This window comes from Astyanax mexicanus, chromosome 16 (genome assembly GCF_023375975.1).
Source record: "Astyanax mexicanus isolate ESR-SI-001 chromosome 16, AstMex3_surface, whole genome shotgun sequence".
NCBI lineage: Eukaryota > Metazoa > Chordata > Actinopteri > Characiformes > Acestrorhamphidae > Astyanax > Astyanax mexicanus.
Window position 1 is genome coordinate 8241791 of NC_064423.1, and position 21103 is coordinate 8262893.

The 21103-nt window shown below is 38.5% G+C and overlaps 1 protein-coding gene and 1 long non-coding RNA gene across 4 annotated transcripts in view; one reads left to right on the top strand and one right to left on the bottom strand.

The window, feature by feature from the left end:
• LOC125782217 (uncharacterized) overlaps window positions 1–21103 on the top strand; it is a 530592-nt gene that overhangs the window by 202486 nt on the left and 307003 nt on the right. The gene's annotated exons all lie outside the window — the stretch shown is intronic.
• The window catches only part of lrp4 (low density lipoprotein receptor-related protein 4), a 166240-nt gene that overhangs the window by 97076 nt on the left and 48061 nt on the right, over window positions 1–21103 (bottom strand). The window lies entirely within an intron of this gene.

Here is a 21103-nt window from a genome sequence, read left to right on the forward strand (position 1 = left end):
ACGGAATACCATGGTATAAAACGCATGGTTGTCATACCATTGATGTTTGCATGCACACGTCCTTTCCACCACTTAGAAACTGTCAACAACTGGCATCACACTTAAAACACACACAGTGGAGAAACAAACTCAAACACACACAGCAGAGAGACACACTCAAACACATACAACAGAGAAACCAGCAACTAGAAAGTGGTCGTACCTCCACAGACCTTAAAAATAAAACTAACATATATATAAGCAGGGTTCACTGACATTTTAATAAACTATTAGAGAATAATCCAGCTTGGAAAACAGCATTGAGGCTAACACGCTCCAACACTGCTGTGGTTCCAACACAGGTTCAGAATAACCTACAGACCAGATATACATATTACAAACAAAAGACAAGACTCTATCAAACCAGTGTGCCATTACCCTGCAAACAACTACCAGCAAGAAACCCAGCTCAGAAAACCTCCAAAATCCACATGTCTAAACTGCTGGCAACCAAAGTAAGTACAAGAGAAAACTGCCAAATTGTGCCAAGTTAACCATTTTTCCTCTCTGGTGTCATGGACTTGCTATTGTGACAAGTTCTTAGGTGTGAATGAGAAGCAGATGTGTTAAATTTGGTGTTCTCTCTCTCACACACTCTCTTATAGTGGTCACTGAAAGTTCAACATGGCAACTCATAGCAAAGAACTCTCTGAGGATGTGAGAAATAGAATTGTTGCTCAACATAAAGATGGCCTACGATATAAGAAGCTTGCTAACACTCTGAAACTGAGATAAAGCAGCATGCTGACCAAGACCATACAGCAGTTTATTAGGACAGGTTCCGCTCAAAACAGGCTTCCCCAGGGTTGACCGCAGAAATAGATACCACGTGTTTAGCAAAATATCCAGAGGTTGGCCTTTAAAAAAACAGATGTATGAGTGCAGCCAGCGTTGCTTCAGAGGTTATAGAGGGGGTAGACAAGCCTGTCAATGTTCAGACTATTTGATCACTCTATTTTTAAATGGGTCTACATGGCTGTCGTCCCAGAAGAAAGCCTCTACTGAAGTTGACGCACAAGAAAGCCCACAAACAGTTTGCAGAAAACAAGCATGCTAAGGACATGGATTACTGGATCCATGCCTTTTGGCCTAACAAGGTGAAGCTCTAGTGAACTCCATGCCCATGAGAGTTAAGGCAGTGTTGGAAAATGATAGCAGAGGTATTGCTATAAGACCTTTATGCTTCTATTAATAAACTGCGCACTGTGAACACAGACGGATGACTAGAGTGTATTTGGGGAGAAGAAACAGTACAACAAACAGCAGATTGATTGACTTTAAACCACCTAGCACTGTGTTATCCACTACTGTCTTCACTGCCTGAGGAGCTAAACCACTTTTTTGATCGTTTTGACAGGAGGAACAAGGCAGTCATTTAAAAATCAGGATCCTGTTTTTTTTTTTTTTTTTACCACTGTACCACTGAGAGTATACTCACTAACTGCATGTCTGTACGGTACAGCTGCGTTGCCACTGCAAAACACTCCAGAGGTTGGTAAAACAGCCTAATGCATCACAGGCCCCCAGTTCCACACCATTCAGCATAATTACCACAAACGCTGCCTTGGCAGAGTATAAGGCATCATCAAGGAGTTTTCACATCTGAAGCATGGACTTTCACCACCCTAAAGCTGTGATGCTGCACCTTCTATACTGGTAAAGCACTGTACTCATATTTGCCAAACATTTGCAGAGTAATGTTCTTTGATAATTATTCTACTGCAGATGTTATTTTTCTATTTTGTATATTACTGCCTGTCGCACTGCTCTTACAGGTCAACCCATTATTTACATTGCTTCTCCTAGTACAGACACACTGCATTATCTAATAACTATAAGATATACAGTGGTATGAAAAGGTTTGGGCACTCCTGAAAATTTTCATGGTTTTCCTTTATTGGTTGTTTGGATCAGTAATTTCAGATTTCAGATAAATATATCATATAGCATATAAACACAGTAATATTATTTACTAATCATCTCCAGTTCAGTCAAGTTTGATGGTTTCTGATCATGAACAGCTGCTTTAAATCACATCACAGATTTTAATAATATTCAGGTCTGGGGGACTGAGATGATTATTCCAGAATGTTGTACTTGTTCCTCTGCATGAATGCTTTAGTAGACTTTGAGCAGAGTTTAGTGTTTTGGGTCGTTGTCTTAGTTAGTTAGTAGTTAGTATCCAGCCCCGGCGCATAAACTTCAACTTTCTCACTGATTTTTGAACATTGTTCTTAAGAACAAATATTGTGTTCCAGTAATCGGTGCTCAAGGTATTCAAATCAATAAACCGACAAGGGAGACCAAATTTATGCACCTGCCTTATTTTGTTTAAAGATTTATTGCACACTTTCTGTAAACCCTATTAACTTAATTAAATATCACTGGTTCCTCTGCTATATAATATATATTTAACTGAAAAAAGGAAAATAATGAAAACCGGGGTGCCCAAACTTTTTCATACCACTGTATATCTCATATTTATATATGTCTAACTACTCACTACACCGCCTGTCATGATAACTACAAAACTTTGTATGAATAAATATATACTGCACTTCTAGTTAGAAGTTAACTGCATTTTATTGCCTCTGTAACTGTATTCTGCACTATGACAAAGTTAAATCTAATCTAATCTAATCTAATCTAATATAATGTAATGTAACATTCTGGGCTGTGATCAGCAGATCTACTACTTAAAAGCGTGAGGAGGAAGCAGCGGGGGAAACGCTTCAGCTGGGTCTGAAGCTCCATAGGAGATTATTAGGCAGCATCCACACTGAGAGACAGCGCTCCACACTTTGATTAAATCAGAATCAGATCGGCTCAGAGACACAGCGAGAGAGAGAGAGAAAAGAGAGAGAGAGAAAGTGTGTGTGTGTTTGGTGGAGAGAAAGAAAGAAAAATGAAAGGAGATGAAAGGAAAGCTGCTCTCTGCACAACAGAATGAGGAACGACACACTGACTGATGTGTCTTAGCAACAGGCAGTAAAATGGGTTAGAATCACTTAAAGCTTTAATTCTGAGAAACACTCAATCTCTGTGTTTCCTCTCAGAGTCTCTGCAGAGACGTGCTCAACATCTGAAGTTCGATTCGTTAGTTTTACACTGGAGCCACAATGCTAACGAGTTGTCCCCCTGTCACAGGGGGACGTAGGGCCCTCGCACAACAGCGCAAATCGTACCGGGCCAAACTGAGAAACCGGTAAAAGTAATTTTGAGGTCTTAATTGAGTGTGCCAATTTTCAAGAGTTTTCTATCCAAATAAACATGTGAAATATCCAATTAAAATACAGGTGGCGCTATAGAGCTGTTTAAACACATGTATTTAAAATTCTAATTCTAGATCAAACAAAAGCCTCAGATAAGCAGGCCGGTCAAATTTTGTGAGCTTTTATCTCTTATAACTTCCTCAAAACACCTAGCATTACCTAGGTGTCAACCTACGGTTTTGATGTGGCATCTCAATAATTCAACAGTCTGCCATTTCCTCCTCGTTTGAGATATCGACTATTTCTTCATAATTTATCATCAAATATGTTCAATGTTTATTTTTACCAAATACCAAGAGAATTCAACAAAATTTCTAGGAGTAGTTTGACAACATACGCAAAAAATGTATGTAAAATTCAGATATTTCAAAATGGCCGACTTCCTGTTGGGCGGAGTCAGTCCTAACAATACTGAAAACGTGTCTTATGATGTCTCTTGTGATTTTGCCAAGTTTCATGAATTTTTAATCATCTGTGTTCTGACTGTGTCATGGTTTCACTTTGGTTTAGTGTTGCATCTCTAGTCAATCAATTGCTCGCCATTATGTCACCGTTTTAGCGATCAACTATTCCTTTGGCGATTTTCATCAACTGTGTCTGATGTTCATTCTCAGCTAATTTAGAGGTAATCTGACAAAGACTTTAGGAGCAGTTTAAATGAGTTTGTGAAAAAAAGTGTAAAAAAATTACAAAATCCAATATGGCCGACTTCCTGTTGGGCGGAGCTAATACAAACCAATTGGAAATATGTGCAGAGTCATAGTATTTACGCTCCTACCAAAATTTGAGAAGATTAGACAAATTTTGACACATCCACAGCTAATTTATTAAACGAATGAATTAGGGGGTGCTATAGAGTCCGCTAGCTACACATGAAAAAATTATCACAATATTTGTAAAGTGTTTTTAGATCTTATGGAATCTGACAGTTTTCAAGACTTTTTGAGCATTTCCGTAATGTCAAATATGCATTGAAACCTAGGTGGCGCTATAGAGCCAATGAAATATATATATATGAAATTTCAATTTTTAATCAAAGGACCGCTTAAATCAAGCAGGCCTGTAAAGTTTCGTGAGTGTTCAACCTGTTTAACCTCCTCAAACACCTACCAACACCAGAATGTACTTACTTCCTATTTTAATGGGGTATCTCCAGCAATTCAACTGTCCGCCATTTCGTCCTCGTTTAAGATATCGACTATTCCTTCGCAATTTATCATCACGGATGGTAGTAGTTTATTGCTGACAAATATCAAGAGTATTCAACAAATTCCCTAGGAGGAGTTCGACAAAGTATGCAAAAAATGTGTGTAAAATACACGTTTTTCAAAATGGCCGACTTCCTGTTGGGCGGAGTCAATGATATCAACACTGAAAATGTGTGTAATGATGTCTTTTATGTTTTTGCCAAGTTTCATGAATTTCCAAGCAGCTGTGTTCTGACCATGCTAATGTTTCTATTTGGTTTAGTGTTCTGTCTCCATTAAATCAATTGCCCGCCATTACGTCATCGTTTCAGCTATCGACTATTCCTTCGCAATTTAGCACCACGTATGTCTGGAGACTATCCACAGACAATTTAGTTGTAATCCGACAAAGACTCTAGGAGGAGTTCGAATGAGTATGTGAAAAATGTTTAAAAATTTAACATTTTTCAAAATGGCCGACTTCCTGTTGGGCGGAGCTAATACATGCCAATGGGTATTATGTGTGGCATCGTAATATCTATGTTTCTACCAAAAATTTTGAACATTGGGGAAAATTTGAGACAGCTACCGCTAATTTATTAGCCTAAACCAAATAGGGGGCGCTGTAGAGTCATTTAGCACCACATTAGAAAAATGATTACATTTCTTGAAATCATTTAAAGGCATTATTGGGTCTGCTAATTTAGAAGAGGCTAAGAGCTTTCTATAAATGTCATATAAAATAGGTGGCGCTAGAGAGCTGATAAATTATGAATATGAAAAATTCCAATTTAACATCAAAGTACAGCCTATGCCCAATAGGTCTGTGAAATTTTATGAGTTTTCGAACATCGTAACCCACCCAAAACACCACGGGAAACTTTTTATTTTGCGACTTCCTGCCAAAATGGTCGACTTCCTGTTAGGCGGAGTCAAATAAATCCAAGTGATTCTTGATTGGTATAATGAGGTCAATAAGCGTACCAAAGTTGGTGCACATTGGACAAACTTTATCCCGGCCACTGGCAACGTTTGGGGGCGCTATAGAGCTCCTGATCCACGCCCAAACCTGTGAACAATGTACTTTTAAATTTTTCACCGGCTTTGACGTCTCTGCCAAAATGCAAGAGTTTTCGAGTATCAGAAAGGCCTCAAAAATGGGCGCGAAGTTTAAAAATAAAAATAATAATAATAACGAGTTGTCCCCCTGTCACAGGGGGACGTAGGGCCCTCGCACAACAGCGCAAATCGTACCGGGCCAAACCGAGAAACCGGTAAAAGTAATTTTAAGGTCTTATTGAGTGTGCCAATTTTCAAGAGTTTTCTATCCTGTTAAACATGTGAAATATCCATTTAAAATACAGGTGGCGCTATAGCGCTGTTAAAATACATGTATTTGAAATTCTAATTCTACATCAAACAACAGCCTTAGATAAGCAGGCCAGTCAAATTTTGTGAGTTTTTCTTCGTTATAACCTCCTCAAAACACCTAGCATTACCTAGGTTTTCACCACCTGTTTTGATGTGGCATCTCACAAATTCAACCATCTGCCATTTCGTCCTCGTTTGAGATATCGACTATTCCTTCACAATTTATCATCAGATATGTTCAATGTTTATTTTTACCAAATATCAAGAGAATTCAACAAAATTTGCTAGGAGTAGTTTGACAACATACGCAAAAAATGTATGTAAAATGCAGATATTTCAAAATGGCCGACTTCCTGTTGGGCGGAGTCAATCCTACCAATGCTGAAAATGTGTGTAATGATGTCTCTTGTGTTTTTGCCAAGTTTCATGAATTTTCAATAATCTGTTTTCTGACCGTGTCATGGTTTCACTTTGGTTTAGTGTTGCGTCTCTAGTCAATCAATTGCCCGCCATTACGTCACTGTTTTAGCGATCAACTAATCCTTTGGCAGTTTTCATCAAATATGTCTGTTGTTCATTTACAGTGAAATAAGAGGTAATCTGACAAAGACTTTAGGAGCAGTTTAAATGAGTTTGTGAAAAAAGTGTAAAAATCTTACAAATTCCAATATGGCCGACTTCCTTTTGGGCGGAGGTAATACAAGCCAATTGCAAATATGTGCAGGGTCACAGTATCTACATTCCTACCAAAATTGGAGAACATTAGACCAATTTTGACACATCCAGAGCTAATTTATTAACTGAACAAATTAGGAGGCGCTGTAGAGTCAGCTAGCTACACATGAAAAAATTATCACAATATTTGTAATGTGTTTTTAGGTCCTATGCAATCTGACAATTTTCAAGCGTTTTTGATTATTCCCGTAATGTCAAATATTCATTGAAACCTAGGTGGCGCTATAGAGCCAATGAAATGCGTATATATGAAATTTCAATTTCAGACCAAAGGACCACGTAAAACAAGCAGGCCTGTAAAGTTTTGTGAGTTTTCATCCATTTTAACCTCCTCAAACACCTACCAACACAAGAATGTATTCACTTCCTGTTTTAATGGGGTATCTCAAGCAATTCAACTGTCTGCCATTTCGTCCCCGTTTAAGATATCGACTATTCCTTCGCAATTTATCATCAGGTGTGTTAGTAGTTTATTGTTGACAAATATCAAGAGTATTCAACAAATTCCCTAGGAGGAGTTCGACAAAGTATGCAAAAAATGTGTGTAAAATGCACATATTTCAAAATGGCCGACTTCCTGTTGGGTGGAGTCAGTCCTACCAATACGGCAAACGTGTCTAATGATGTCTCTTGTGTTTTCGCCAAATTTCAGGAATTTCCAATCATCTGTGTTCTGACCGTGTCATGGTTTCACTTTGGTTTAGTGTTGCGTCTCTAGTTAATCAATTGCCCGCCATTACGACACCGTTTCAGCTATTGACTATTCCTTCGCAATTTATCTCCACTTATGTCTGGAGCCTATCCACGCCCAATTTTGAGGTAATCTGACAAAGACTCTAGGAGGAGTTCGAATGAGTATGTGAAAAATGTGTAAAAATGTCACAAATTCCAATATGGCCGACTTCCTGTTGGGCGGAGCAAATGCATGCCTATTGGTAATATGTGCGGGATCATGTTGTCTATGTTTCTACCAAATATCATGAATATTGGAGAATTTTTGAGAAGGCCACAGTTAATTAATTAGCTAAAATAAATAGGGGGTGCTGTAGAGTCATTTAGCTACACACAAAAAAAATGACAAAACGTTTCTAAATAATTTTGAGGCCTTATTGAATCTGCCAATTATCAAGAGGCTGAGTGCTTTCCATAAATGTGATGTAAAAAAGGTGGCGCTAGAGAGCTGGTTAAAGATGAATTTACAAAATTCTAATTAATTCTCAAAGTACGGCCTAAGCCAGATAGGCCTGTCAAGTTTTATGAGTTTTCGAACATCATAACCCCTACAAACCAGCACGGGAAACTTTTTATTTTGCGACTTCCTGTCAAAATGGCAGACTTCCTGTTGAGCGGAGTCTGATAAAACCGAGTGATTATTGTTCTGCATGAGGAGGTCAATGAGTGTACCAAAGTTGGTGCATATTGGACAAACTTCATCCCGGCCACTGGCAACGTTTGGGGGCGCTATAGAGCTCCTGAACCACGCCCAAACCCATGAACCATGGAATTTCAAATTTTTCACGGGTTTTGATGTCTGTGCCAAAATGCATGAGTTTTCGAGTATCGGAAAGGCCTCAAAAATGGGCGCGAAATTTGTAAATAAAAATAATAATAATAATAATAATAATAATAATAAACATTCCAAAAACAATAGGGCTTTGCACCTCCGGTGCAGGCTTCGCCTGCGCCTTCGGTGCTCGGGCCCTAATAATAACGAGTTGTCCCCCTGTCACAGGGGGACGTAGGGCCCTCGCACAACAGCGCAAATCGTACCGGGCCAAACCGAGAAACCAGTGAAAGTAATTTTGAGGTCTTATTAAGTGTGGTAATTTTCAAGAGTTTTCTATCCTGCCAAAAATGTGAAATACCCATTTAAAATACAGGTGGCGCTATAGAGCTGTTAAAACACATATTTGAAATTCTAATTCTAGATCAAACAACAGCCTCAGATAAGCAGGCCGGTCAAAGTTTGTGAGCTTTTCTCTCTTATAACGTCCTCAAAACTCCTAGCATTACCTATGTGTCAACCTCCAGTTTTGATGTGGCATCTCAAACATTCAACCGTCCGTCATTCCCTCCTCGTTTAAGATATCGACTATTTCTTCACAATTTATCATCAGATATGTTCAATGTTTATTTTTACCAAATACCAAGAGAATTCAACAAAATTTCTAGGAGTAGTTTGACAACATACGCAAAAAATGTATGTAAAATTCAGATATTTCAAATTGGCCGACTTCCTGTTGGGCGGAGTCAGTCCTACCAATACTGAAAACGTGTCTAATGATGTCTCTTGTGTTTTTGCCAAGTTTCATGAATTTTTAATCAACTGTGTTCTGACTGTGTCATGGTTTCACTTTGGTTTAGTGTTGCGTCTCTAGTCAATCAATTGCTCGCCATTACGTCACCGTTTTAGCGATCAACTATTCCTTTGGCAATTTTCATCAACTGTGTCTGATGTTCATTCTCAGCTAATTTAGAGATAATCTGACAAAGACTTTAGGAGCAGTTTAAATGAGTTTGTGAAAAAAAGTGTAAAAAAATTACAAAATCCAATATGGCCGACTTCCTGTTGGGCGGAGCTAATACAAACCAATTGCAAATATGTGCAGAGTCATAGTATCTACGCTCCTACCAAAATTTGAGAAGATTAGACAAATTGTGACACATCCACAGCTAATTTATTAAACGAATGAATTAGGGGGCGCTATAGAGTCCGCTAGCTACACATGAAAAAATTATCACAATATTTGTAAAGTGTTTTTAGATCTTATGGAATCTGACAATTTTCAAGAGTTTTTGAGCATTTCCGTAATGTCAAATATGCATTGAAACCTAGGTGGCGCTATAGAGCCAATGAAATATGTATATATGAAATTTAAATTTTTAATCAAAGGACCGCTTAAATCAAGCAGGCCTGTAAAGTTTCGTGAGTGTTCAACCTGTTTAACCTCCTCAAACACCTACTAACACCAGAATGTATTTACTTCCTATTTTAATGGGGTATCTCAATCAATTCAACTGTCCGCCATTTCGTCCTCGTTTAAGATATCGACTATTCCTTCGCAATTTATCATCACGGATGGTAGTAGTTTATTGCTGACAAATATCAAGAGTATTCAACAAATTCCCTAGGAGGAGTTCGACAAAGTATGCAAAAAATGTGTGTAAAATGCACGTTTTTCAAAATGGCCGACTTCCTGTTGGGCGGAGTCAATCATATCAACACTGAAAACGTGTGTAATGATGTCTTTTATGTTTTTGCCAAGTTTCATGAATTTCCAAGCAGCTGTGTTCTGACCATGCTAATGTTTCTATTTGGTTTAGTGTTGTGTCTGTATTAAATCAACTGCCCGCCATTACGTCATCGTTTCAGCTATCGACTATTCCTTCGCAATTTAGCACCACGTATGTCTGGAGACTATCCACAGACAATTTAGTTGTAATCTGACAAAGACTCTAGGAGGAGTTCGAATGAGTTCGTGAAAAATGTGTAAAAATTTAACATTTTTCAAAATGGCCGACTTCCTGTTGGGCGGAGCTCATACATGCCAATGGGTATTATGTGTGGCATCGTAATATCTATGTTTCTACCAAAAATCTTGAACATTGGGGAAAATTTGAGACAGCTACCGCTAATTTATTAGCCTAAACCAAATAGGGGGCGCTGTAGAGTCATTTAGCTCCACATTAGAAAAACGATTACATTTCTCGAAATCATTTAAAGGCATTATTGGGTCTGCTTATTTAGAAGAGGCTAAGAGCTTTCTATAAATGTCATATAAAATAGGTGGCGCTAGAGAGCTGATAAATTATGAATATGAAAAATTCCAATTTTACATCAAAGTACAGCCTATGCCCAATATGCCTGTGAAATTTTATGAGTTTTCAAACATCGTAACCCACCCAAAACACCACAGGAATCTTTTTATTTTGCGACTTCCTGCCAAAATGGCCGACTTCCTGTTAGGCGGAGTCAAATAAATCTAAGTGATTCTTGATCGGTATAATGAGGTCAATGAGCGTACCAAAGTTGGTGCACATTGGACAAACTTTATCCCGGCCACTAGCAACGTTTGGGGGCGCTATAGAGCTCCTGATCAACGCCCAAGCCCAGGAACTGTGAAATTTCAAATTTTTCACCGGCTTTGATGTCTGTGCCAAAATTCAAGAGTTTTTGAGTATCAGAAAGGCCTCAAAAATGGGCGCGAAGTTTAAAAATAAAAATAATAATAATAATAATAACGAGTTGTCCCCCTGTCACAGGGGGACGTAGGGCCCTCGCACAACAGCGCAAATCGTACCGGGCCAAACCGAGAAACCTGTAAAAGTAATTTTAAGGTCTTATTGAGTGTGCCAATTTTCAAGAGTTTTCTATCCTGTTAAACATGTGAAATATCCATTTAAAATACAGGTGGCGCTATAGCGCTGTTAAAATACATGTATTTGAAATTCTAATTCTACATCAAACAACAGCCTTAGATAAGCAGGCCGGTCAAATTTTGTGAGTTTTTCTTCGTTATAACCTCCTCAAAACACCTAGCATTACCTAGGTTTTCACCTCCTGTTTTGATGTGGCATCTCACAAATTCAACCATCTGCCATTTCGTCCTCGTTTGAGATATCGACTATTCCTTCACAATTTATCATCAGATATGTTCAATGTTTATTTTTACCAAATATCAAGAGAATTCAACAAAATTTGCTAGGAGTAGTTTGACAACATACGCAAAAAAATTTGTAAAATGCAGATATTTCAAAATGGCCGACTTCCTGTTGGGCGGAGTCAGTCCTACCAATGCTGAAAATGTGTGTAATGATGTCTTTTGTGTTTTTGCCAAGTGTCATGAATTTTCAATAATCTGTTTTCTGACCGTGTCATGGTTTCACATTGGTTTAGTGTTGCGTCTCTAGTGAATCAATTGCTCGCCATTGGGTCACCGTTTTACCGATCAACTAATCCTTTGGCAGTTATCATCAAATATGTCTGTTGTTCATTTACAGCGAAATAAGAGGTAATCTGACAAAGACTTTAGGAGCAGTTTAAATGAGTTTGTGAAAAATGTGTAAAAATATTACAAATTCCAATATGGCCGACTTCCTGTGGGGCGGAGCTAATACAAGCCAATTGCAAATATGTGCAGGGTCATACTATCTACGATCCTACCAAAATTTGAGAAGATTAGACAAATTTTGACACATCCACAGCTAATTTATTAAACGAACAAATTAGGGGGCGCTGTAGAGTCCGCTAGCTATACATGAAAAAATTGTCAAAATATTTGTAAAGTGTTTTTAGGTCTTATGCAATCTGTCAATTTTCAAGAGGTTTTGAGCATTCCCGTAATGTCAAATATGCATTGAAACCTAGGTGGCGCTATAGAGCCAATGAAATACGTATATATGAAATTTTAATTTCAGATCAAAGTACTGCTTAAATCAAGCAGGCCTGTAAATTTTTGAGAGTTTTTAACCTTTTTAACCTCCTCAAACACCTACTAACACCAGAATGTATTCACTTCCTGTTTTAACGGGGCATCTCAAGCAATTCAACTGTCCGCCATTTCGTCCTCATTTAAGATATCGACTATTCCTTCGCAATTTATCATCAGGTGTGTTAGTAGTTTATTACTGACAAATATCAAGAGTATTCAACAAATTCCCTAGGAGGAGTTCGACAAAGTATGCAAAAAATGTGTGTAAAATGCACATATTTCAAAATGGCCGACTTCCTGTTGGGCGGAGTCAATCATTCCAATACTAAAAACGTGTCTTATGATGTCTCTTGTGTTTTTACCAAGTTTCATGATTTTTCAATAATCTGTTTTATGACTGTGTCATGGTTTCACTTTGGTCTAGTGTTGCGTCTCCATTAAATTAATTGCCTGCCATTACGTCATCGTTTCAGCTATCGACTATTCCTTCGCAATTTATCACCATGTATGTCTGGGGACTATCCACTGACAATTTAGAGGTAATCTGACAAAGACTCTAGGAGGAGTTCGAATGAGTTTGTGAAAAATATGTAAAAATTCCACAAATTCCAAAATGGCCGACTTCCTGTTGGGCGGAGCTAATGCATTCCGATTGCTAATATGTGCAGAATCATATTGTCTATGTTTCTGTCAAAAATCGAGAATATCTGAGAATTTTTGAGAAGGCCACGGCTAATTTATTAGCCGAACCAAATAGGGGGCGCTGTAGAGTCATCTAGCTACACACGACAAAAATGACAATATATATCTAAGTCACTTCGAGAACTTATTGAATCTGCCAATTATCAAGAGGCTGAGCGCTTTCCAAAAATGTCATACGAAATAGGTGGCGCTAGAGAGCTGATGAAACACGAATATACAAAATTTTAATTTACGGTGAAAGTTTGGCCTAAGCCAAATAGCTCTGTAAAATTTTAGGAGTTTTCAAACATCCTAACCACTCCGAAACCCAGCGGGAAACTTTTTATTTTGCAACTTCCTGTCAAAATGGCCGACTTCCTGTTGGGCGGAGTCAAATAAAACCAAGTGATTCTTGTTCTTTATGAAGAGGTCAATAAGTGTACCAAAGTTGGTGCACATTGGACAAACTTCATCCCAGCCAATGCCGACGTTTGGGGGCGCTATGGAGCTCCTGAACCACGCCCATGTCAATGCTCTATGGAACTTTTACATTTTCACCAAGTTTGAGGCCTGTGCCAAAATACGTGAGTTTTCCCATATCAGAAATGCCTCAAAAATGAGCGAAAGGGTCAAGAAGCGTAATAATAATAATAATAATAACGAGTTGTCCCCCTGTCACAGGGGGACGTAGGGCCCTCGCACAACATCGCAAATCGTACTGGGCCAAACCGAGAAACCGGTAAAAGTAATTTTAAGGTCCTATTGAGTGTGCCAATTTTCAAGACTTTTTTATCCTGTTAAACATGTGAAATATCCATTTAAAATACAGGTGGCGCTATAGCACTGTTAAAATACATGTATTTTAAATTCTAATTCTACATCAAACAACAGCCTCAGATAAGCAGGCCGGTCAAATTTTGTGAGTTTTTCTCCGTTATAACCTCCTCAAAACACCTGGCATTACCTAGGTTTTGACCTCCTGTTTTGATGTGGCATCTCACAAATTCAACCATCTGCCATTTCGTCCTCGTTTGAGATATCGACTATTCCTTCACAATTTATCATCAGATATATTCATTGTTTATTTTTACCAAATACCAAGAGAATTCAAAAAATTTGCTAGGAGTAATTTGACAATATACACAAAAAATGTGTGTAAAATGCAGATATTTCAAAATGGCCGACTTCCTGTTGGGCGGAGTCAGTCCTACCAATACTGAAAATGTGTGTAATGATGTCTTTTGTGTTTTTGCCAAGTTTCATGAATTTTCAATAATCTGTTTTCTGACCGTGTCATGGTTTCACTTTGGTTGAGTGTTGCGTCTCTAGTGAATCAATTGCTTGCCATTGGGTCACCGTTTTACCGATCAACTAATCCTTTGGCAGTTATCATCAAATATGTCTGTTGTTCATTTACAGCGAAATAAGAGGTAATCTGACAAAGACTTTAGGAGCAGTTTAAATTAGTTTGTGAAAAATTTGTAAAAATATTACAAATTCCAATATGGCCGACTTCCTGTGGGGCGGAGCTAATACAAGCCAATTGCAAATATGTGCAGGGTCATACTATCTACGATCCTACCAAAATTTGAGAAGATTAGACAAATTTTGACACATCCACAGCTAATTTATTAAACAAACGAATTAGGGGGCGCTGTAGAGTCCGCTAGCTATACATGAAAAAATTGTCAAAATATTTGTAAAGTGTTTTTAGGTCTTATGCAATCTGTCAATTTTCAAGAGGTTTTGAGCATTCCCGTAATGTCAAATATGCATTGAAACCTAGGTGGCGCTATAGAGCCAATGAAATACGTATACAAGAAATTTTAATTTCAGATGAAAGTACTGCTTAATTCAAGCAGGCCTGTAAATTTTCGAGAGTTTTCAACCTTTTTAACCTCCTCAAACACCTAATAACACCAGAATGTATTCACTTCCTGTTTTAATGGGGCATCTCAAGCAGTTCAACTGTCCGCCATTTCGTCCTCGTTTAAGATATCGACTATTCCTTCGCAATTTATCATCACGGATGGTAGTAGTTTTTTGCTGACAAATATCAAGAGTATTCAACAAACTCCCTAGGAGGAGTTCGACAAAGTATGCAAAAAATGTGTGTAAAATGCACATATTTCAAAATGGCCGACTTCCTGTTGGGCGGAGTCAATCATTCCAATACTAAAAACGTGTCTTATGATGTCTCTTGTGTTTTTACCAAGTTTCATGATTTTTCAATCATCTGTTTTATGACCGTGTCATGGTTTCACTTTGGTCTAGTGTTGCGTCTCCATTAAATTAATTGTCCGCCATTACGTCATCGTTTCAGCTATCGACTATTCCTTCGCAATTTATCACCATGTATGTCTGGAGCCTATCCACACCAAATTTAGAGGTAATATGACAAAGACTCTAGGAGGAGTTTGAATGAGTTCGTGAAAAATGTGTAAAAATTCCACAAATTTCAAAATGGCCGACTTCCTGTTGGGCAGAGCTAGTACAAGCCAATGGGTAATATGTGCGGGATGATAGTTTCTATGTTGTTGCCAAAAATCGAGAATATTGGAGAAATTTTGAGACAGCTACAGCTAATTTAATGGCCTAAACAAAATAGGGGGCGCTGTAGAGTCCTCTAGCTACACATGAGAAAAACAACAAAATATTCCTAAATCATTTCAAAGACTTATTGAATCTGCCAATTATCAAGAGGCTGAGAGCTTTTCATAAATATGATATAAAATAGGTGGCGCTAGAGAGCTGATGAAAGACGAATTTACGAAATTCCAACTTACGGTCAAAGTATGGCCTAAGCCAAATAGCTCTGTAAAATTTTAGGAATTTTCAAACATCCTAACCCCTCTGAAACCCAGCGGGAAACTTTTTATTTTGCAACTTCCTGTCAAAATGGCCGACTTCCTGTTGGGCGGAGTCAAATAAAAACTAGTGATTCTTGTTGTTTATGAGGAGGTCAATGAGCGTACCAAAGTTGGTGCACGTTGGACAAACTTCATCCCGGCCACTGCCGACGTTTGGGGGCGCTATAGAGCTCCTGAACAACGCCAAAGTCCAGCCTCTAAGGAACTTTAAAATTTTCGCCGAGCTTGAGGTCTGTGCCAAAATGCGTGAGTTTTCGAGTATCGGAAATGCCTCAAAAATGGACGCAAAGAGGCAGAATAATAATAATAATAATAATAAACGGACCAAAAACAATAGGGCTTTGCACCTCCGGTGCAGGCTTCGCCTGCGCCTTCGGTGCTCGGGCCCTAATAAACGGACCAAAAACAATAGGGCTTTGCACCTCCGGTGCAGGCTTCGCCTGCGCCTTCGGTGCTCGGGCCCTAATAAACGGACCAAAAACAATAGGGCTTTGCACCTCCGGTGCAGGCTTCGCCTGCGCCTTCGGTGCTCGGGCCCTAATAACGAGTTGTCCCCCTGTCACAGGGGGACGTAGGGCCCTCGCACAACAGCGCAAATCGTACCGGGCCAAACCGAGAAACCGGTGAAAGTAATTTTGAGGTCTTATTAAGTGTGGTAATTTTCAAGAGTTTTCTATCCTGCCAAAAATGTGAAATACCCATTTAAAATACAGGTGGCGCTATAGAGCTGTTAAAACACATATATTTGAAATTCTAATTCTAGATCAAACAACAGCCTCAGATAAATACCCATTTAAAATACAGGTGGTGCTATAGAGCTGTTAAAACATATATTTGAAATTCTAATTCTAGATCAAACAACAGCCTCAGATAAGCAGGCCAGTCAAAGTTTGTGAGCTTTTCTCTCTTATAACGTCCTCAAAACTCCTAGCATTACGTATGTGTCAACCTCCAGTTTTGATGTGGCATCTCAAACATTCAACCGTCCGCCATTCCCTCCTCGTTTAAGATATCGACTATTTCTTCACAATTTATCATCAGATATGTTCAATGTTTATATTTACCAAATACCAAGAGAATTCAACAAAATTTCTAGGAGTAGTTTGACAACATACGCAAAAAATGTATGCAAAATTCAGATATTTCAAAATGGCCGACTTCCTGTTGGGCGGAGTCAGTCCTACCAATACTGAAAACGTGTCTAATGATGTCTCTTGTGTTTTTGCCAAGTTTCATGAATTTTTAATCATCTGTGTTCTGACTGTGTCACGGTTTCACTTTGGTTTAGTGTTGCGTCTCTATTCAATCAATTGCTCGCCATTACGTCACCGTTTTAGCGATCAACTATTCCTTTGGCAATTTTCATCAACTGTGTCTGATGTTCATTCTCAGCTAATTTAGAGATAATCTGACAAAGACTTTAGGAGCAGTTTAAATGAGTTTGTGAAAAAAAGTGTAAAAAAATTACAAAATCCAATATGGCCGACTTCCTGTTGGGCGGAGCTAATACAAACTAACTGCAAATATGTGCAGAGTCATAGTATCTACGCTCCTACCAAAATTTGAGAAGATTAGACAAATTGTGACACATCCACAGCTAATTTATTAAACGAATGAATTAGGGGGCGCTATAGAGTCCGCTAGCTACACATGAAAAAATTATCACAATATTTGTAAAGTGTTTTTAGATCTTATGGAATCTGACAATTTTCAAGAGTTTTTGAGCATTCCCGTAATGTCAAATATGCATTGAAACCTAGGTGGCGCTATAGAGCCAATGAAATATGTATCTATGAAATTTCAATTTTTAATCAAAGGACCGCTTAAATCAAGCAGGCCTGTAAAGTTTCGAGAGTTTTCAACCTGTCTAACCTCCTCAAACACCTACCAACACCAGAATGTTTTTACTTCCTATTTTAATGGGGTATCTCCAGCAATTCAACTGTCCGCCATTTCGTCCTCGTTTAAGATATCGACTATTCCTTCGCAATTTATCATCACGGATGGTAGTAGTTTATTGCTGACAAATATCAAGAGTATTCAACAAATTCCCTAGGAGGAGTTCGACAAAGTATGCAAAAAATGTGTGTAAAATGCACGTTTTTCAAAATGGCCGACTTCCTGTTGGGCGGAGTCAATCATATCAACACTGGAAATGTGTGTAATGATGTCTTTTATGTTTTTGCCAAGTTTCATGAATTTCCAAGCAGCTGTATTCTGACCATGCTAATGTTTCTATTTGGTTTAGTGTTGTGTCTCCATTAAATCAATTGCCCACCATTACGTCATCGTTTCAGCTATCGACTATTCCTTCGCAATTTAGCACCACGTATGTCTGGAGACTATCCACAGACCATTTAGTTGTAATCTGACAAAGACTCTAGGAGGAGTTCGAATGAGTATGTGAAAAATGTTTAAAAATTTAACATTTTTCAAAATGGCCGACTTCCTGTTGGGCGGAGCTAATACATGCCAATGGGTATTATGTGTGGCATCGTAATATCTATGTTTCTACCAAAAATTTTGAACATTGGGGAAAATTTGAGACAGCTACCGCTAATTTATTAGCCTAAACCAAATAGGGGGCGCTGTAGAGTCATTTAGCACCACATTAGAAAAATGTTTACATTTCTCGAAATCATTTAAAGGCATTATTGGGTCTGCTAATTTAGAAGAGGCTAAGAGCTTTCTATAAATGTCATATAAAATAGGTGGCGCTAGAGAGCTGATAAATTATGAATATGAAAAATTCTAATTTTACATCAAAGTACAGCCTATGCCCAATAGGCCTGTGAAATTTTATGAGTTTTCGAACATCGTAACCCACCCAAAACACCACGGGAAACTTTTTATTTTGCGACTTCCTGCCAAAATGGCCGACTTCCTGTTAGGCGGAGTCAAATAAATCCAAGTGATTCTTGATCGGTATAATGAGGTCAATGAGCGTACCAAAGTTGGTGCACATTGGACAAACTTTATCCCGGCCACTGGCAACGTTTGGGGGCGCTATAGAGCTGCTGATCCACGCCCAAACCTGTGAACTATGTAATTTAAAATTTTTCACCGGCTTTGACGTCTGTGCCAAAATGCAAGAGTTTTCGAGTATCAGAAAGGCCTCAAAAATGGGTGCGAAGTTTAAAAATAAAAATAATAATAATAAACGGACCAAAAACAATAGGGCTTTGCACCTCCGGTGCAGGCTTCGCCTGCGCCTTCGGTGCTCGGGCCCTAATAAACATTCCAAAAACAATAGGGCTTTGCACCTCCGGTGCAGGCGTCGCCTGCGCCTTCGGTGCTCGGGCCCTAATTAGCAAACAAGTTATAGAAGCTTAAGTACAGCAATTAGCCCTGGAGCTTTAAAGCTAATGTAGCTAACAGGCAATGGCCATACAGCAACAATTAGCATTGAAATGACGAGGCTAATGTATTTATGAAGAAACGGAAAGCTTTTCAGTATTTTTCCCACTATAAGGTGCACTGTATTATAAGGAGCTTTATCAATAAGCGTCTATTTTCTGGTCTAATTTTATACACAAGGCACACCAGATTATAAGGCGAGTTAAGCAACACAAATAATAGGAACAAAGGAATAATAAAACAAAAAAATCAAAACAAGTGCTCTCCTAAAAATTGTTTATTTGAGTAAGTAAAGTACTTTTGTTTATTTACAGTAAGTTTAGATTTCCAATATTTTAGCACGGTTAGCACCAGCACTATCTGTGGTTAGCAGCAGTGCTAGCCACGGTTAGCAGTGCTTAGCACTAGTAAATGTAGCCCAACAGCACTACACTGAGGAACCCCGAGTGTTTCAGTACGCCAGGGTGATATCAGCTAGAGGTTTTTCGTACGTAGCTTGTTTTAACACTGTAAACACGCAGACTACAGTCTGATATACTCACCTCTGAATGGTTAAAGAGCTAGCTTTGTTGTTAGCGGCTAATGCTAATACTGCTCCAGCCTCATTGCTGGAGATAATTCACTGAAACTCCTGTATAAAGCTTTACTGCCCCTTATAACCTGACTGGTAGAATTATACACAAGGTGCACAAATGATTTTTGGGAAAATTAAAGGATGTTAAGTGCAGCTTATAGTGCAAAAAATACGGTACTAAAGATAAGCTATGTCCAAGTTACTAATTAGCATTGGAGCTACAAGTATAATGTAGGTACGACATTATGGAAGCTTATGTACAACAATTAGCACTTGATAACAAGCAAGGAAAGTTTATATACAGGAATTAAAACTATGGAAATGAATAGAATCTCAAGTACTGATAAATACCACTAATGCTGCAAGGATAATGTAGCTAACAAGTAATGGAAGCTTATTCTCCACCAATTAGCACTTAAGCTAGGAGGTTAATTAACTAACAAGTAATGGAAACATGCAGTCTACCAATTAGCAACCCCAATAATTAGCATTGCAGGTAAAAGGTTAATATAGATGACATGTAATGCAAAGATAAACCCCAACAACTAGCTCTGAAGCTAAGAGTCTATCATACATTAGGCAACAAATCCAACTTATTCAATAAGCAAAGGAAGCTTACTGTACACTAATTATCACTGAATTATGAGTTATTATACACTGGGTCCAATGTATGTTTGCAGTAAAATGGAGAAAAGTGGTAAAGTGTCTCTTTCTCTGAACTATCGCTTTAAGTGTGAAGAGAAAGCTGGCGCTCTGACAGCTCCGAGCAGACGAGGTGTATTTTGGGAGCAGAAAGAAAGGGATGAGTTTCAGTCTCAGTAATGAACTAACTGATGAACGGAGCTCTAATTGCCGTTTCATGGAAAAACAACAAAAACACAGTGTGAGGAATCCCCCCTCGCAGCCTCTTGTTTTCAGACACCGAACACAGTCCTGCTATTTCTAACCTGGTGGGAAATTTCATTTGGTGCGGTGGTGTGATAAGAGGAGGTCTGTGCCGCTGCACGACAGCCTGAACTCTGCTGATGAATTACTGTACAGAAGCAGCACTTCAACACAGAGATACACCACACAACTATTACTTTAACACTCAACAAACAGGAGAGAAACAGGAGTAAAAAAGGGCCTGCTGTCTGATAGATGATAGATTAGATAGATTAACAGAGAACAAAGATACTTTACTGATCATGAAGAAAATTAAGGCATTTAGTAGCTTCAAACTAAACACTTAGTTAAGTTATAAGTGCACTCAGGAACACACAGCAGAATAAATATATTTACACAGGGTATAAAAACTTTGGTAGAAAGCAAAAGCAAAGCAAAAAATGCAAGATGCAAATGACATTGTGCACGGGATACACTGACTTGTATGCTTATATACACATGTATCTATATATTCAAATGTGCGGTTGAGTAAATGTCTATGTAGTTTAAATAGATTTAACTCAAGTTGTAGCAGTGCCCCGTCCCTCAATGGGAGGAGTTTAAAAGCCTGATGACTCTGGGGACAGCAGATCTCCTCAGTCTGTCCATTGAGCAGCAATAATAACAAAAAGCTAGTCCAGAATGAAGCGGAGGTGTGCTG